Here is a 15,248-nt window from a genome sequence, read left to right as displayed (position 1 = left end):
GAATAATGTAATGGTGCTATGAGACTATATTACAAGACTGGTGTGAATCCTGTGTACCACAGAATAATGTAACGGTGCTTTGAGAATATATTACAAGACTGGTGTGAATCCAGTGTACTACAGAAAAATGTAGTGGTGCTATGCGAATATATTACAAGACTGGTGTGAATCCTGTGTACCACAGAACAATGTAATGGTGCTAGCTGAATATATTATAAGACTGGTGTGAATCCCAGTGTACCACAGAATAATGTAACGATGCTACGTGAATATATTACAAGAATGGTGTCAATCCAGTGTACCAAAGAATATTTTAATGGTGCTATGTGAATATATTACAAGACTGGTGTGAATCCATTGTACCACAGGACAACGTAATGGTGGTATGTGAATATATTACAAGACTGGTGTGAATCCTGGTATACATTCATTTGAGTGTCCACACCAACCTTGAACGGGTGTAACACCATATCAGAATGTCAAATTTGAAGGTGACAAATGGTTGGAATGTTGTACAAAACACCGGATGTGACATTTCCGACCACCCTACCACCTAAACAAGTGCTACCATGGGTCAAAAATGGGGGGGGTATTGTGTGTTTCGCATATCTCCGGTTCGCAATTGTGAGAACCTGCTGCACTGCTTTCACACATTTTCCGATTGGCCATCCACCGGTCGATCAAATGCATGCATACCATGAAACTGTGTACCACAGAATAATGTTTAGGTGCTATGTGAATATATTACAAGACTGGTATGAATCCAGTGTACCGCAGAATAATGTAACAGTGCTATGTGATTATAATACAAGACTGGCGTTAATCCAGTGTACCACTGAATAATGTAATGGTGCTATGTGAATATATTACAAGATGGATGTGAATCCTGTGCACCACAGAACAATGTAATGGTGATATGTGAATATATTACAAGACTGGTGTGAATCCATTGTACCACAGAATAATGTAACAGTGCTGTGAGAATATATTACAAGACTGGTGTAAATCCTTTGTACCACAGAATAATGTAATGGTGCTATGAGAATATATTACAAGACTGGTGTGAATCAAGTGTACCACAGAATAATGTAGCGGTGTTATTGAATATATTACAAGGCTGTTGTGAATCCTATGTACCATAGAAAAATGTAATTGTGCTATGTGAATACATAACAAGACTGGTGTGAATCCTGTGAACCACAGAACAATGTATCATGCTATGTGAATATATTGCAAGACTGGTCAGAATCCTGTGTACCACAGAATAATGTAACAGTGCTATGTGACTCTGTTACAAGACTGGTGTGAATCCAGTGTACCACAGAATAATGTCATGGTGCTAAGTGAATATGTTACAAGAATGGTGTGAATCCAGTGTACCGAAGGATAATGTAACGGTGCTATGTGAATATATTACATGACTGGGGTGAATCCTGTGTACCACAGAATAATGTAATGGTGCTATGAGAATGTATTATAAGACTGGTGTGAATCCAGTGTACCACAGAATAAAGTAATGGTGTCAAGTGAATATATTATAAGAATGTTTTGAATCCAGTGTGCCACAGAATAATGTAACTGTGCTATGAGAATATATTGCAAGACTAGTGTGAACCCAGTGTACCACAGAATAATGTAACGGTGCTATGTGGTTATATTACAAGATTGGTGTGAATCCAGTGTACCACAGAATAATGTAACACTGCTATGAGAATATATTACAAGACTGGTGTGAATCCTGTGTACAACAAAATAATGTAACGTTGCTATGAGAATGTATTACAAGACTGGTGGGAATCCTTTGTACCACAGAAAAATGTAGTGGTGCTATGTGAATATATTACAAGACTGGTGGGAATCCTGTGTACCACAGAACAATGTAATGGTGCTATGTGAATATATTACAAGACTGGTGTGAATCCAGTGTACCACAGAATAATGTAACGGTGCTACATGAATATATTCCAAGAAAGGTGTGAATCCAGTGTACCACAGGACAATGTAATAGTGGTATGTGAATATATTACAAGACTGATGTGAATCCTGTGTACCACAGAATAATGTAACAGTGCTATGTAAATATATTACAAGACTGATGTGAATCCTGTGCACCACAAAATAATGTAAGAGTGTTGTGAGAATATATTACAAGACTGGTGTGAATCCTGTGTACCACAGAACAATGTAACAGGGCTATGTGAACAAAATACAAGACTGGTGTGAATCCTGTGCACCACAGAACAATGTAATGGTGCTATGTGAATATATTACAAGACTGATGTGAATCCTGTGTACCACAGAATAATGTAACATTGCCGTGAGAATATTTTACAAGACTGGTATGAATCCTGTGTACCAAAGAATAATGTAACAGTGCTATGTGACTCTATTACAAGACTGGTGTGAATCCAGTGTGCCACAGAATAATGTAATGGTGCTTAGTGAATATGTTACAAGAATGGTGTGAATCCAGTGCACTGAAGAATAATGTAAAAATGTTATGTGAATATATTACATGACTGGTGTGAATCCTGTGTACCACAGAATAATGTTATTGTGCAATGAGAATGTATTACAAGACTGGTGTGAATCGAATATATTACAAGACTGGTGTGAATCCAGTGTATCACAGAATAATGTAATGGTGCTTTGAGAATATATTACAAGACTGGTGTGAATCCATTGTACCACAGAATAATGCAATGGCGCTACATGAATAAATTACAAGAATGGTATCAATCCAGTGTACCGAAGAATAATTTATTAGTGCTATGTGAATATATTACACGACTGGTGTGGATCCATTGTACCACAGGACAATGTGATGGTGGTATGTGAATATATTACAAGACTGGTGTGAATCCTGGTATACATTCATTTGAGCATCCATACCAACCTCGAACGGGTGTAATGCCATATCACAATGTCAAGTTTGAAGGTGGCAAATGGTCGGAATGTTGTACAAAACACTGGATGCGACATTTCTGCCCACTCTACCACCTAAACAAGTGCTACCATGAATCAAAAATGGGGGGAATATTGTGTGTTTCGCATATCTCCGGTTCGCAATTGTGAGAACCTGCTGCACTGCTTTTACTCATTTTCCGATTGGCCATCCACCGGCCGATCAAATGCATGTATACCATGAAACTGTGTACCACAGAATAATGTTTAGGTGCTATGTGAATAAATTACAAGACTGGTATGAATCCAGTGTACCGCAGAATAATGTAACGGTGCTATGTGAATATAATACAAGACTGGTATGAATCCAGTGTACCTCTGAATAATGTAGTAGTGCTATGTGAATATATTACAAGATGGGTGTGAATCCTGTGCACCACAGAACAATGTAATGGTGCTATGTGAATATATTACAAGACTGATGTGAATCCTGTCTACCACAGAGTAATGTAACAGTGCTGTGAGAATATATTACAATACTCGTGTGAATCCTGTGTACCACAGAATAATTTAACGGTGCTATGATAATATATTACAAGACTTTTGTGAATCCTATGTACCATAGAACAATTTCATGGTGCTATGTGAATATATTACAAGACTGGTATGAATCCTGTGAACCACAGAATAATGTAACAGTGCTATGTGAATCTGTTACAAGACTGGTGTGAATCCAGTCTACCACAGAATAATGTAATGGTGCTAAGTGAATATGTTACAAGAATGGTTTTAATCCAGTGTAGCGAAGAATAATGTAACAGTGCTATGTGAATATATTACATGACTGGTGTGAATCCAGTGTACCGCAGAATAATGTAACGCTGCTATGAGAATATATTACAAGACTGGAGTGAATCCAGTGTACTGAAGAATAATTTAACGGTGCTATGTGAATATATTACAAGACTGGTGTGAATCCATTGTACCACAGGACAATGTAATAGTGGTATGTGAATATATTACAAGACTGATGTGAATCCTGTGTACCACAGAATAATGTAACAGTGCTGTGAGAATATATTACAAGACTGGTGTGAATCCTGTGGACCACAGAACAATGTAACAGTGCTATGTGAATAAAATACAAGACTGGTGTGAATCCTGTGCACCACACAACAATGTAATAGTGATAAGTGAATATATTACAAGACTGATGTGAATCCTGTGTACCACAGAATAATGTAATAGTTCTATGTGAATATATTACAAGACTGGTGTTAATCCTGTGTACCACAGAACAATGTAACGGGGCTATGTGAATAAAATACAAGACTGGTGTGAATCCTGTGCTCCACAGAACAATATAATGGTGCTATGTGAATATATTACAAGACTGATGTGAATCCTGTGTACCACAGAATAATGTAACAGTGCTGTGAGAATATATTACAAGACTGGTATGAATCCTGTGTACCACAGAATAATGTAACAGTGCTATGTGCCTCTATTACAAGACTGGTGTGAATCCAGTGTGCCACAGAATAACGTAATGGTGCTTAGTGAATATGTTACAAGAATGGTGTCAATCCAGTGTACTGAAGAATAATGTAAAAATGCTATGTGAATATATTACATGACTGGTGTGAATCCTGTGTACCACAGAATAATGTTATGGTGCAATGAGAATGTATTACAAGACTGGTGTGAATCCAGTGTACCACAGAATAAAGTAATGGTGCCATGTGAATATATTACAAGACTGGTTTGAATCCAGTGTACCACAGAATAATGTAATGGTGCTATGAGAATATATTACAAGACTGGTGTGAATCCAGTGTATCACAGAATAATTTAATGGTGCTTTGAGAATATATTACAAGACTGGTGTGAATCCAGTGTTCCACAGAATAATGTAACGGTGCTATGTGGTTATATTACAAGACTAGTGTAAATCCAGTGTACCACAGAATAATGTAACGGTGCTATGAGAATATATTACAAGACTGGTGTGAATCCTGTGTACCACAGACCAATGCAATGGTGCTATGTGAATATATTACAAGACTGGTGTATATCCAGTGTACCACAGAATAATGCAACGGTGCTACGTGAATAAATTACAAGAATGGTGTCAATCCAGTGTGCCGATGAATAATTTATTGGTGCTATGTGAATATATTACAAGACTGGTGTGGACCTATTGTACCACAGGGCAATGCAATGGTGGTATGTGAATATATTACAAGACTGTTGTGAATTCTGATATACATTCATTTGAGCATCCACACCAACCTCAAATGGGTGTAACGCCATATCTGAATATCAAATTTGAAGGTGGCAAATGGTCGGAATGTTGTACAAAACACCGGATGCGACATTTCCGACCACTCTACCACTTAACAAGTGCTACCATGGGTCAAACATGGGGGGAAGATTGCGTGTTTCACATATCTCCGGTTCACAATTGTGAGAACCTGCTGCACTGCTTTCGCACATTTTCCGATTGGCCATCCACCGGCCGATCAAATGCATGTATACCATGAAACTGTATACTACAGAATAATGTTTAGGTGCTATGTGAACATATTACAAGACTGGTATGAATCCAGTGTACCGCAGAATAATGTAACAGTGCTATGTGAATATAATAAAAGACTGGTGTTAATCCAGTGTACCACTGAATAATGTAGTGGTGCTATGTGAATATATTACAAGATGTGTGTGAATCTTGTGTACCACAGAACAATGTAATGGCGTTATGTGAATATATTACAAGACTGGTGTGAATCCATTGTACCACAGAATAATGTAACGGTGCTGTGAGTATATATTACAAGACTGGTGTGAATCCTGTGTACCACAGAATAATGTAGCGGTGCTATGTGAATATGTTACAAGACTGTTTTGAATCCTATGTACCATAGAAAAATGTAATGGTGCTTTGTGACTATATTACAAGAATGGTGTGAATCCAGTGTACTGAAGAATAATGTAACGGTGCTATGTGAATATATTACATGATTGGTGTGAATCCTGTGTACCACAGAATAACTTAATGGTGCTATGAGAATGTATTACAAGACTGGTGTGAATCCAGTATACCACAGAATAATGTAATGGTGCCATGTGAATATATTACAAGACTGGTTTGAATCCAGTGTAACACAGAATAATGTAACAGTGCTATGAGAATATATTGCAAGACTAGAGTGAATCCAGTGTACCACAGAATAATGTAACAGTGCTATGTGGTTATATTATAAGACTGGGGTGAATCCAGTGTACCTCAGAATAATGTCACGGTGCTATGAGAATATTTTACAAGACTGGTGTGAATCCTGTGTACCACAGAATAATGTAACGGTGCTATGAGAATATATTACAAGGATGGTGTGAATCCAGTGTACCAGAGAAAAATCTAGTGGTGGTATGTGAATATATTACAAGACTGGTGTGCATACCGTGTACCACAGAATAATGTAATGGTGCTATGTGAATATATTTCAAGACTGGTGTTAATCCAGTGTACCACAGAATAATGTAATGGTGCTACGTGAATATATTGCAAGATTGGTATGAATCCAGTGTACCGAAGAATAATTTAACGGTGCTATGTGAAAAAATTACAAGACCGGTGTGAATCCAGTGTACCGTAGAATAATGTAATGGTGCTACGTGAATATATTTCAAGACTGGTGTGAATCCTGTATACCACAGAATAATGTAGCTACGTGAATATATTACAAGACTGGAATAAATCCAGTGTATCACAGAATAATGTAATGGTGCTATGTGAATATATTAAAAGACTGGTGTGAATCCAGTGTACCACAGAATAATATAACGGTGCTATGAGAATGTATTACAATACTGGTGTGACTGCAACATATCACAGAATGATGTAATGGTGCTATGTGAATATATTACAAGACTGGTGTGAATCCAGTATACCACAGAATAATGTAACTGTGCTATGAGAATGTATTGTAAGACTGGTGTGAATCAACATGTACGACAAAATAATGTAATGGTGCTATATGGTTATATTACAAGACTGATGTGACTGCAGTGTACCACAGAATAATGTAATGGTGCTATATGAATATATTACAAGACTGGTGTGAATTCTGTGTACCACAGAATAATGAAACCATGTTATGTGAATACATTACAAGACTGGTGTTAAAACTCTGTACCACAAATACAATGTAATGGCGCTATGTGAATATATTACAAGACTGGTGTGAATCCAGTGTATCACAGAATAATGTAATATTGCTATGTGAATATATTACAAGACTGGTGTGAATCCAGTGTACCACAGAATAACGCAACAGTGCTACATAAATATATTACAAGACTGGTGTGAATCCAGTGTACCACAGAAAATTGTAACTGTACTATGTGAATATATTACAAGACTGGTGTGAATCCAGTGCACCAGAGAATAAAGTAGAGATGCTATATGAATGTATTACAAGACTGGTGTTAATCCTGTGTACCACAAAACAATTTAATGGTGCTGTGTGAATATATTACAAGACTGGTATGAATCCAGTTTATCACAGAATAATGTAACGGTGCTATGTGAATACATTACAAGACTGTTGTGAATCCTGTGTAACACAGAACAATTTAATGGTGCTGTGTGAATATATTACAAGACTGGTATGAATCCAATTTATTACAGAATAATGTAACGGTGCTATGTGAATACATTACAAGACTGTTGTGAATCCTGCGTACCATAGAATAATGTAGTGGTGATATGTAAATATATTGCAACACTGGTGTGAATCCTGTGTACCACAGAATAATGTAATGGTGCTATGAGACTATATTACAAGACTGGTGTGAATCCAGTGTACCACAGAATAATGTAACAATGTTATGTGAATATATTTCAAGACTGGTGAGAATCATGTGTACCACAGAATAATGTAGCTATGTGAATATATTATAAGACTGGTATGAATCCAGTGTACCAGAGAATAATGTAATGGTGCCATGTGAATATATCACAAGACTGGTGTGAATCCTGTGTACCACAGAACAATGAAACCATGCTCTGTGAATATATTACAAGACTGGTATGAATCCTGTGTACCAAAGAATAATGTAACAGTGGTATGTGAATCTATTACAAGACTAGTGTGAATCCAGTGTACCACAGAATAATGTAACTTTGCTTAGTGAATATGTCACAAGAGTGGTGTGAATCCAGTGTACCGAAGAATAATGTAAAATTGCTATGTGAATATATTACATGACTGGTGTGAATCCTGTGTACTAGAGAATAATGTAATGGTGCTATGAGAATGTATTACAAGACTCGTGTGAATCCAGAGTACCACAGAATAATGTAATTGTGCTATGAGAATGTATTACAAGACTGGTGTGACTCCAGTGTATCACAGAATAATGAAACAGTGCTATGTCATTATATTACAAGACTGGTGTGACTCCAGTGTACCAGAGAATAACGTAGAGGTGCTATGTGAATGTATTACAAGACTGGTGTTAATCTGTGTACCACAGAACAATTTAATGGTGCTGTGTGAATATATTACAAGACTGGTATGAATCCAGTTTATCACAGAATAATGTAACAGTGCTATGTGAATATATTACAACACTGGTGTGAATCCTGTGTAACACAGAATAATGTAACGGTGCAATGTGAATATATTACAAGACTGATGTGAATCCAGTGTATCACAGAATAATGTAACGGTGCTATGTGAATATATTACAAGACTGGTGTGAATCCTATGTACCACAGAACAATGTAACAGTGCTATGTGAATATATTACAAGACTGGTGTGAATCCAGTGTACCACAGAATAATGTAACTTTGCTATGTGAATAAATTACAAGACTGGTGTGAATCCAGTGTACCTTAGAATAATGTAACAGTTCTATGTGAATATATTACAAGACTGGTGTGAATCCTGTGTACCACAGAATAATGTAATGGTGCTATGTGGCTATATTTCAAGACTGGTGTGAATCCTGTATACCAAAGAATAATTCAGCTACGTGAATGGATTACAAGACTGAAATAAATCCAGTGTATCACAGAATAATGTAACAGTGTTATGTGAAAATATTAAAAGACTAGTGTGAATCCAGTGTACCAAAGAATAATGTAATGGTGCTACTTGAATATATTACAAGAATGGTGTGAATCCTGTGTACCATAGAATAATGTAGTGGTGCTATGTAAATATATTACAACACTGGTGTGAATCCTGTGTACCACATAATAATGTAACGGTGCTATGAGACTATATTACAAGACTGGTGTGAATCCAGTGTACCACAGAATAATGTAATGGTGCTATGAGAATATATTACAAGACTGGTAAAAATCCTTTGTACCACAGAATAATGTAATGGTGCTTTGTGGTTATATTACAAGACTGGTGTGAATCCAGTGTACCATAGAATAATGTAACGGTGCTATGTGAATATATTACAAGACTGGTGTGAATCCAGTGTACCATAGAATAATGTAATGGTGCTATGTGAATATATTACAAGACTGGTGTGAATCCAGTGTACCACAGAATAATGTAAAGATGTTATGTGAATATATTTCAAGACTGGTGTGAATCCTGTGTACCACAGAATAATGTAGCTATGTGAATATATTACAAGACTGGTGTGAATCCAGTGTACCACAGAATAATCTAATGGTGCAATGTGAATATATTACAAGACTGGTTTGAATCCAGTATACCACAAAATAATGTAGCAGTACTATGTGAATATATTACAAGACTGGTGTGAATCCTGTGTACCACAGAACAATGACATCATATTCTGTGAATATATTTCAAGACTGGTGTGAATCCTGTGTACCACAGAATAATGTAACAGTGGTATGTGAATCTATTACAAGACTGGTGTGAATCCAGTGTACCACAGAATAATGTAACGGTGCTTAGTGAATATGTTACAAGAATGGTGTGAATCCAGTGTACCGAAGAATAATGTAAAAATGCTATGTGAATATACTACATGACTGGTGTGAATCCAGTGTACCACAGAATAATGTAATGGTGCCATGTGAATAAATTACAAGATGGGAGTTATCCAGTGTACTACAGAATAATGTAACGGTGCTATGAGAATATATTACAAGACTGGTGTGACTCCAGTGTATCACAGAATAATGTAACGGTGCTATGTGAATATATTACAAGACTGGTGTGAATCCAGTGTACCACAGAATAATGTAACAGTGTTATGAGAATATGTTTCAAGACTGGTGTGAACCCAGTGTACCATAGAATAATGAAACGGTGCTATGTCGTTATATTACAAGACTGGTGTGAATCCAGTGTACCAAAGAATAACATAACGGTTCTATGTCAATATATTACAAGACTTTTGAGAATCCAGTGTACCGAAGAATAATGTAAAATTGCTATGTGAATATACTACATGACTGGTGTGAATTCTATTTACCACAAATACAATCTAATGGTGCTATCTGAATATATTACATGACTGGTGTGAATACAGTGTACCACAGAATAATGTAACGGTGCTATGTGAATATATTATAAGACTGGTGTGAATCCAGTGTACCACAGAATAATGCAACAGTGCTACATAAATATATTACAAAACTGGTGTGAATCCAGTGTACCACAGAATAATGTAACGGTGCTATGTGAATATATTACAAGACTGGTGTGAATCCTGTGTACTACAGAATAATGTAACGGTACTATGTGAATATATTACAAGACTGGTGTGAATCCAGTGTACCAGGGAATAATGTAGAGGTGCTATGTAAATGTATTACAAGACTGGTGTTAATCCTGTGTACCACAGAACAATGTAATGGTGCTGTGTGAATATATTACAAGACTGGTGTGAATCCAGTGTACCACAGAATATTGTAACACTGCTATGTGAATACATTACAAGATTGTTGTGAATCCTGTGTACCACAGAATAATGTAACGGTGCTATGTGAATATATTGCAAGACTGGTGTGAATCCTATGTACCACAGAACAAAGTAACAGTGCTATGTGAATATGTTACAAGACTGGTGTGAATCGTGTGTACCACAGAATAATGTAAAGGTGCTATGTGAATATATTACAAGACTGGTGTGAATCCAGTGTACCACAGAATAATGTAATGGTGCTATGAGACTATATTGCAAGATTGGTATGAATCCTTTGTACCACAGAATAATTTAACGGTGCTATGTGGATATATTACAAGACTGGTATGAATCCAGTGTACCGAAGAATAATTTAACGGTTCTCTCTTAATAAATTACAAGACTGGTGTGAATCCAGTGTACCATAGAATAATGTAACGGTGCTATGTGAATATATTACAAGACTGGTGTGAATCGTGTGTACCACAGAATAATGTAAAGGTGCTATGTGAATATATTACAAGACTGGTGTGAATCCAGTGTACCACAGAATAATGTAAATGTGTTATGTGAATATATTTCAAGACTAGTATTAATCCTGTGTACCACAGAATAATGCAGCTATGTGAATATATTACAAGACTGGTGTAAATCCAGTGTGTCACAGAATAATGTATCCGTGCTATGTGAATATATTACAAGACTGGTGTGAATCCTGTGTACCACAGAATAATGTAACGGTGCTATGTGAATATATTACAAGACTGGTGTGAATCCAGTGTACCACAGAATAATGTAATGGTGCTATGTGAATATATTACAAGACTGATGAGAATCCTGTGTATCACAGAATAATGTAACGGTGCCAAGTGAATATTTTACAAGACTGGTTTGAATCTAATGTACCACAGAATAATGTAACGGTGCTATGTAAGAAAAGTGGAAGCTGCACAGAAAGTGGAAGGGTCGGGTTATAATATGTGATATACTGTGTTAACTTCTTGGCTACACTATGCATGAGGACTGCATGAGTATATTAGCGTTCTGGTGAAGGATTCCTGTATAAATCAACAAGAGAGTATATTGTGATATCCTTGAATTTCTAAACATGCAGGTAGGTGACTTGGTGATGTGCAACTTGGTCCTAAGTGAATGCAATAAGTGTGTATCCCACCTGGAATGTTACCAGTATTTCTTTTACCCTTACAGCTGCTGCTTTCTAGAATAGAAATAGTTTCCCCTTAATGCTGAATTGGATAATGCAATGACTGAAAATGAACAGATGAATAGATTTTATTTTTAGTGTTGGGCATGATATACTATCAAATATGAAAATATTGATCTTAGAAAATTGCAGGCATAAAGTTACAATGAAATACTAAAAGTGCAACAAATTACTATAAAACACAAAATAACACATATATATATTGTTTTTCTAGCTATTGTGTTTTATCAGTTATTTTGCCACAGCCAAGACTAAAAATATAGTCAGTTCATGCTAACATGGAAATAACAAAAATATGTTATCTTTAAGTATATGAAGTCTACCTAGTTTACAGTTGGTCTGTTTAACAATGCTGGTTAGTTCAGGAGTAAAGGTTGATGTGGTGACATTTTCTCTTAAAGGGATCATTTGTCTTTTGCTTTTATAATATAAACATGTTGGTTATCCATTTCCTAATAGCACTGAGTCATTGCTAAAGTTCGTACATGAGTGTTTGCAAAGGTAAGACCATAGACTTCCCTATGTATTTTATAATGAAAATTTAATTTGTATGATGGTTTATTTCATTGCTGTAAATAATGAGCAAGAATGAACCCAAAATTCTTAAAGTAAATCAATGATAAAGTCATAGAGGTCAAAGCATGAATATTGTTAGGAGACTGCCTATTTTCTATTGAATGGCTAACTTAAGAACCAGGATAGATATGTAGACTTGCATTTGATTTCAGAAAGTTTGATAATTATAAGATTGGAAACAACTAGACAAAATACTGTGAAGAAGTTTAAGAAGGCTGGGCCATCAGCCATTTTTATTGTAGCAGTATATTTTTAATGTAGTGGTATATTTTCCATGCTTTGTTTTGATATTCTTTTGGTTTTAAATAACTTGTCATGTTCAAAAAAGTATTTAGATGGCTGAGAGTGAATGACTTTCTAGCATTATTGAGATTGAACGAGGATGCTAATTGGCTGGCAAAGCTTCAGTTAAAGACAGTTATATTTACTTTTAATATTTTTGCCATTTTCCGGTAAAGTACTTGTCAGTATGTCCTGCACCCTGTCATACTACTCAGTATCAGCTGTGCTATAAAATTCATCCTTGTTCAGCATATCAGTTATTATTGTTTTAATGTGTTGTCCATAATCATGGAAGAAAGTTGTTTTTTTAAATGTGTCCATCTAATCATTTATCACAAGAATAATAGTTAATGTATTATATGAATTAGATATGAAAATGAGGCAGAGTCTTTGTTTTCCATTTGAAACAAGTCTGATAATAAGCCAATATAGTCTGTTCATTATTTACTAATTTATTAACTGACATTTGATTACTGGGAAAGTCCAATTGGGTAAGAGTCCATTTTCAGCAGAGACCCATAGAAAACAGCTCCAAAGTATTATAAAACATTTTAAAAACAATAGTTTTGCAATCTTTTTAAAAATAATAAAAAAAAAAACAAACAAAAAAAAAACTACAGTTTAAATAATTATACCAAATTAGGCATAATATGAAAACATTAGTTAAGAATAGATATGAGTTATATAACAATGATTCAATATTTGGACAATTTTTAGCCAGTTTATAGAGCAATTACAGCTAAGTTAGTGTAATACAAACAGGAATTGCTATATGAAATGAGGGAAAAGCAGGCTTATGTTACATTGAGAGAGAAAGGCAGGGGAGAGCAATTGATAGAAGTAGAGAAGTGACTGAAGAAGGGAGAGTAACGAGGTATAAGGTATGAACAGGTATTTGTTCACATTTAGAGATGTAGTTTACCCTGCTGCTGAACAAGAACACAGGCAGCTTCTGGCTAGGAGGTCTTTCAGAATCATTTTGAAGGATGGGAGGGAGGGTATTAACCTGATGGATACAGATAAGGAGTACCAGGCCTTGGCAACATGGTATGAGGGGTATATATTACCAGATTGAATGTTTAGGTTATTGAACACCTAAACATCGAACTGGTTATATCGAAAGCAAAAAGAAAAAGCGAAGGCCTCTAATGCAGGGAAAAATTCCTTTGGCCATTAGCTGGATTTTGCCATTTTGGCTACTGTAGAGTGATTTTAAAACATTACTGCAAACACAAACCAAGTAAGAAAACAAAAAAAATGAGTGCCCCAAGCTTTGCTCTTTTCGCTTCATCAATTTATTCCAATAACAAGTAAAAACATACCATAAAACAAGGCTCCGTTGATCAGTGGCATTCCTTTTAAGTCCAAGAAAGTTCTTGTAAACACAAAACCACCAGTAATCCAGAGTAGTCAGTGTTACTGATTCTTAAAAACACCAGAGCAGTTCTTTTTTTAAAAAGCAGATGAAAAATACCTGTAGTGCTGTATAAGTCCAAAGTCCAAAGCAATTCTTGTAAAAGCAAAGTGTCAGTAACCAAAAAAAGTTTAAATCCTAGCACTTTTGTCTCTCTGCTTCAGAGACTTTTTCAAAGATAGTTTAAATCAGTTCACTTCCCTGATTTTATTTCAGGTCTCAAACAGTCACATGATGTCAAAGGCACCCCCCATTTAAAGGGATAAAACACATTCTACATATCCCTTTCTTTCCATACTAATAAAAACATAAATGGGTTGTAGTTTGTAGCAAATAAATTTATAAATACCCTATAAAGTGTTAAAAATCTGTAATATAAAGGTATTTTTATTTATTTTATTATTTTTATTTTTTTGTTTTTTATTATTATTGTCATTTTATGTGTATGACTTTTTTATGTCTTCTAATACTCCTTTCACCGATCCAAGGTTTTTAGTCTTAACACACACATTATTGAACAAAGATCAATTAAACCAGGCCAGCTACCAGCTTTCAAGGACAGTTGTCATTGTAGTTCTGCTTTTTCCAGTCTAAGACTCCTACGTCCCTTTCTTTTTTGGGGTCTATATTATAACATCGAAGTCTAAAAACATTGAATTTTATAATATCGACCCCATTTAATCGAAACACCAGAAAATCAAACAGTCAGAATAGCAAATTTTTTTCCCAGGGAAAAAATTTGATGTTCTGACAAACATACACACAACTCAAGCACATCAAAGTACATAATCCGCACACATACACTTCACGAAACAGTACACTAAACCAGACATACACCACTAGCTACCCACTTACCTTAACCCAACCCTAACCTTAAGGTCCCTAATTATCACACACTCACCTTACCCACTCCCTAACCCTAACTCACCTACCCCACCCTA

This window comes from Protopterus annectens, chromosome 3.part0 (assembly GCF_019279795.1).
Source record: "Protopterus annectens isolate FY-2018-M chromosome 3.part0, PAN1.0, whole genome shotgun sequence".
In the NCBI taxonomy this organism is placed as follows: Eukaryota; Metazoa; Chordata; order Ceratodontiformes; family Protopteridae; genus Protopterus; species Protopterus annectens.
Note: the sequence above shows the minus strand (reverse complement) of the source record.